This window comes from Ranitomeya variabilis, chromosome 1 (genome assembly GCF_051348905.1).
Source record: "Ranitomeya variabilis isolate aRanVar5 chromosome 1, aRanVar5.hap1, whole genome shotgun sequence".
NCBI classification, from domain to species: domain Eukaryota; kingdom Metazoa; phylum Chordata; class Amphibia; order Anura; family Dendrobatidae; genus Ranitomeya; species Ranitomeya variabilis.
Window position 1 is genome coordinate 756729812 of NC_135232.1, and position 6000 is coordinate 756735811.

Genomic DNA, 6000 nt, shown 5'->3' on the forward strand with positions numbered 1-6000 from the left:
GCCCTTGTCTATTGCTTCTTCTACGCCTTCGGAAGTTCCGGCGTATTTGTCTGATTATCAGGATGTCTTCAGCGAGTCTAAGTCCAGTGCACTGCCTCCTCATAGGGAATGTGACTGTGCAATAGATTTGATTCCTGGCAGTAAGTTTCCTAAGGGGAGACTGTTTAATCTGTCGGTACCTGAACATACCGCGATGCGTTCATATATCAAGGAGTCTCTTGAGAAGGGGCATATCCGTCCTTCTTCTTCCCCTCTTGGTGCGGGATTCTTTTTTGTGGCCAAAAAGGACGGATCTTTGAGGCCTTGTATTGACTATCGGCTTTTAAATAAGATCACTGTCAAATTTCAGTATCCTTTGCCGTTGTTGTCAGATTTGTTTGCCCGGATTAAAGGTGCCAAGTGGTTCACCAAGATAGACCTTCGTGGTGCGTACAACCTTGTGCGCATTAGGCAGGGCGATGAATGGAAAACCGCATTCAATACACCCGAAGGTCATTTTGAGTACTTGGTGATGCCATTTGGGCTCTCTAATGCACCTTCAGTTTTTCAGTCCTTCATGCATGACATTTTCCGGAAGTATCTGGATAAATTTTTGATTGTTTATCTGGATGATATTCTGGTTTTTTCTGATGATTGGGACTCGCATGTGGAGCAGGTCAGGATGGTTTTTGAGATTTTGCGTAAAAATTCTTTGTTTGTAAAAGGCTCAAAGTGTCTCTTTGGTGTACAGAAGGTTCCCTTTTTGGGGTTCATTTTTTCCCCTTCTGCTGTGGAGATGGATCCAGTCAAGGTCCGAGCTATTCATGATTGGACTCAACCCTCGTCAGTTAAGAGTCTTCAGAAGTTCTTGGGTTTTGCTAACTTCTACCGTCGTTTTATCGCAAATTTCTCTAGCGTTGTTAAACCGCTGACGGATATGACCAAGAAAGGCTCTGATGTAGCTAACTGGGCTCCTGCTGCCATGGAGGCTTTCCAGGAGTTGAAACGCCGGTTTACTTCGGCGCCTGTTTTGTGCCAGCCTGATGTCTCACTTCCCTTTCAGGTTGAGGTGGATGCTTCGGAGATTGGGGCAGGGGCCGTTTTGTCGCAGAGAGGCCCTGGTTGCTCTACTATGAGACCTTGTGCCTTTTTCTCTAGGAAGTTTTCGCCGGCAGAGCGAAATTATGATGTGGGCAATCGGGAGTTATTGGCCATGAAGTGGGCATTTGAGGAGTGGCGTCATTGGCTCGAGGGTGCTAAGCATCGGGTGGTGGTCTTGACTGATCACAAAAATTTGATGTATCTCGAGTCTGCTAAACGCTTGAATCCTAGACAGGCCCGCTGGTCATTGTTTTTCTCCCGTTTTGACATTGTGGTCTCGTATTTACCAGGTTCTAAGAATGTGAAGGCCGATGCTCTGTCTAGGAGCTTTGTGCCTGATGCTCCTGGAGTCGCTGAACCTGAGGGTATTCTTAAGGAAGGAGTTATCTTGTCAGCGATTTCTCCAGATCTGCGACGTGTGTTGCAGAGATTTCAGGCTGGTAGGCCTGACTCTTGTCCACCTGACAGATTGTTTGTGCCTGCTAAATGGACCAGCAGAGTCATTTCCGAGGTTCATTCCTCAGTGTTGGCAGGGCACCCGGGAATTTTTGGCACCAGAGATCTGGTGGCCAGGTCCTTTTGGTGGCCTTCCTTGTCAAGGGATGTGCGGTCATTTGTGCAGTCCTGCGGTACTTGTGCTCGAGCTAAGCCTTGCTGTTCTCGTGCCAGCGGGTTGCTCTTGCCCTTGCCTGTCCCGAAGAGACCTTGGACACACATCTCTATGGATTTCATTTCGGATCTCCCGGTGTCTAAAGGCATGTCTGTCATCTGGGTGATATGTGATCGTTTCTCCAAGATGGTCCATCTGGTTCCTTTGCCTAAGCTGCCTTCCTCTGCTGATCTGGTTCCTGTGTTCTTCCAGAACGTGGTTCGTTTGCACGGCATTCCTGAGAATATTGTGTCGGACAGAGGATCCCAGTTTGTTTCCAGGTTCTGGCGATCCTTTTGTGGTAGGATGGGCATTGATTTGTCGTTTTCGTCCGCTTTTCATCCTCAGACTAACGGACAAACGGAACGAACTAATCAGACTCTGGAGGCGTATTTGAGGTGTTTTGTCTCTTCTGATCAGGATGATTGGGTGACCTTCTTGCCGTTGGCTGAATTTGCCCTTAATAATCGGGCTAGTTCTGCCACCTTGGTTTCGCCATTTTTCTGCAACTCCGGTTTCCATCCTCGTTTTTCCTCGGGACATGTGGAGCCTTCTGACTGTCCTGGAGTGGATTCTGTGGTGGATAGGTTGCAGCGGATCTGGAATCATGTGGTGGACAACTTGAAGTTGTCACAGGAGAAGGCTCAGCGTTTTGCCAATCGCCGCCGCGGTGTGGGTCCCCGACTTCGTGTTGGGGATTTGGTATGGCTGTCTTCTCGATTTGTTCCTATGAAGGTCTCCTCTCCCAAATTTAAGCCTCGATTCATTGGTCCTTACAAGATATTGGAGATCCTTAATCCTGTATCCTTTCGCCTGGATCTTCCGGTGTCGTTTGCCATTCACAACGTATTTCATAGGTCCTTGTTGCGGCGGTACGTTGTGCCTGTGGTTCCTTCTGCTGAGCCTCCTGCTCCGGTGTTGGTTGAGGGCGAGTTGGAGTACGTGGTGGAGAAGATCTTAGATTCTCGTCTCTCCAGGCGGAGGCTTCAGTACCTGGTCAAGTGGAAGGGCTATGGTCAGGAGGATAATTCCTGGGTGGTTGCCTCTGATGTGCATGCGGCCGATTTAGTTCGCGCCTTTCACGCCGCTCATCCTGATCGCCCTGGTGGTCTTGGTGAGGGTTCGGTGACCCCTCACTAAGGGGGGGGTACTGTTGTGAATTTACCTTTTGGCTCCCTCTAGTGGCTACTAGTGTTTTTACTCTGGGTATTTCTATCATTCCTTGTATGCTCACCTGGGTCGTTAGGTCAGGGGTGTTGCTATATAAGCTCCCTGGACCTTCAGTTCAATGCCTGGCAACGTTGATATCAGAGCTAATCTGTAGTGCTCTTGTCTACTGATCCTGGTTCCTGCTTGATTAAGCTAAGTCTGCTTTCTTGCTTTTTGCTATTGTTTTTGTTTGCATTTTTGTCCAGCTTGTACATAATCTGTATCCTATCCTTGCTGGAAGCTCTAGGGAGGCTGGAGTTCTCCCCCCGGGCCGTTAGACGGTTCAGGGGTTCTTGAATCTCCAGTGTGGATTTTTGTAGGGTTTTTGTTGACCATATAAGTTATCTTACTACATTCTGCTATTAGTGAGTGGGCCTCTCTTTGCTGAACCTAGTTCATCTCTGTGTTTGTCATTTCCTCTTACCTCACCGTTATTATTTGTGGGGGGCTTGTATCCAACTTTTGGGGTCTATTCTCTGGAGGCAAGAGAGGTCTTTGTTTTCCTCTTCTAGGGGTAGTTAGTCCTCCGGCTGGCGCATCTAGCGACCAACGTAGGCATGTTCCCCGGCTACTTCTAGTGTTGGCGTTAGGAGTAGATATATGGTCAACCCAGTTACCACTGCCCTATGAGCTGGATTTTTGTACTTCGCAGACTTGCTGATATCTCTGAGACCCTCGCCATTGGGGTCATAACAAAACCCCAAAGTTCAGTGATTCATTAAGCCCATCAGGTTTCATTGTCCCAAGGGTCACTATCCACTTCAGTTCTCGTTGGGCTAGTAGTTTTTTTATATTACCACCCCTGATGCCCATATGTATAACATCAATAGCTCTTACTTTAAAATCCTTAGGATCACAATTGTGTACCAGGCGGAAGTGTTTTGGAATCGTTTTGAGGGTTGATATATCTTCCACCGTTCGCGCTGCCGAAATATCCCTCACGTGTTCTCTGACACGTACCCTCAACTCCCGTGACGTCAGTCCCACGTATATGAGGGGGCAGCTACATGTCGCATAATATATAACATTCTGGGTACCGCATGAAATGTACTCCCGAATGTGATACGTTTTCTGATCCACTGAACTGAATGTAGACGTTTGGTACATATTGGCGCATGCCAAACAGTGGCCACATTTAAAGAAACCCTTTCTAGGGTGCCTAGTACCAAAGAAGTTTGGGGTAGGTGCAACATAATGGCTTTTAACTAGTAAGTCACTAAGATTTCTAGAGCGACGAGGAGTCATAAGGGGTCTCTCGGTGAGGAAGGGTCTCAGGGAGGGCTCTGCACTGAGGACAGGCCAATATTTGTTTAAGATGTTACGCATATTATCCCACTCATGATTATACACCGATATAAAGCGTATATTCTCATCTTTCCTCTCGGTTTTTGTCTTTTGGTATAATAATACATCCCGAGACACCGACTTGGCTCTATTGTATCCATTTTTGATAGATCTTTTGCTATAGCCGCGTTGTTGAAATCTCTTTTTCAAATCTATGGCTTGCTTCTCAAATTTTTGATCCGTGGAGCAAATCCGCCTCACCCTCAGGAACTGTCCAACCGGGATGGCCCTAACCGTGGAATGGCTATGCGCAGTAGATGCATGTATTAAAGAATTGACAGATGTTTCTTTCCGATAGACATCAGTCTGGATGGTGGAGGATGAGTCCACCCCCAGACTGATGTCCAGAAAGTCAATTTGAGCTGTGTCATATCTATATGTCAATTTGATGTTATAGGTATTATCATTGAGCATAGCCATAAACCCATCCAACTGCTGCACCGTTCCCCGCCAAAAAAATAAAACGTCATCAATATAACGCAGCCAGCACAGCACATGGTCAGCGGCCCCCGCCCCCGAGTCGGGCCGCTGACCATGTGCTATAGCACAAGATCTATCAAAAATGGATACAATAGAGCCAAGTCGGTGTCTCGGGATGTATTATTATACCAAAAGACAAAAACCGAGAGGAAAGATGAGAATATACGCTTTATATCGGTGTATAATCATGAGTGGGATAATATGCGTAACATCTTAAACAAATATTGGCCTGTCCTCAGTGCAGAGCCCTCCCTGAGACCCTTCCTCACCGAGAGACCCCTTATGACTCCTCGTCGCTCTAGAAATCTTAGTGACTTACTAGTTAAAAGCCATTATGTTGCACCTACCCCAAACTTCTTTGGTACTAGGCACCCTAGAAAGGGTTTCTTTAAATGTGGCCACTGTTTGGCATGCGCCAATATGTACCAAACGTCTACATTCAGTTCAGTGGATCAGAAAATGTATCACATTCGGGAGTACATTTCATGCGGTACCCAGAATGTGATATATTATGCGACATGTAGCTGCCCCCTCATATACGTGAGACTGATGTCACGGGAGTTGAGGGTACGTGTCAGAGAACACGTGAGGGATATTTCGGCAGCGCGAACGGTGGAAGATATATCAACCCTCAAAACGATTCCAAAACACTTCCGCCTGGTACACAATTGTGATCCTAAGGATTTTAAAGTAAGAGCTATTGACGTTATACATATGGGCATCAGGGGTGGTAATATAAAAAAACTACTAGCCCAACGAGAACTGAAGTGGATAGTGACCCTTGGGACAATGAAACCTGATGGGCTTAATGAATCACTGAACTTTGGGGTTTACTTATAGATGCTGTTAGGTGTGGCGTGATCTGGGCCGCACGTTATCTTTGCCCCTCTCTTTTCATATTTTCTCGGTCTTGTTTTTTTCTCTTCCTTTTTCTTTTATTTTTTACTCTTTTTCTTCCTCCCCCTTTTGGCATACCCGTCCCTTCTTCCCTGTATTTTATTGTACATAATCTGTTTTTAATGCTTATATGTTTTTTGTATCCAGGTGATTTTGTACGTGTGTCCGGTCTACATGGCCTCATCCTCTTTTTGGTCATACGGGAGAGATATGTGTTCATGCGAATAAGACTCAATGGGGTGAAAAAACGTGATAGATATAAAAATCAAGATATGCGGCTCCATGACATATATATGTGAAGACTCTCTATCACTCCAGCAATTCCATCATGGACCATACTG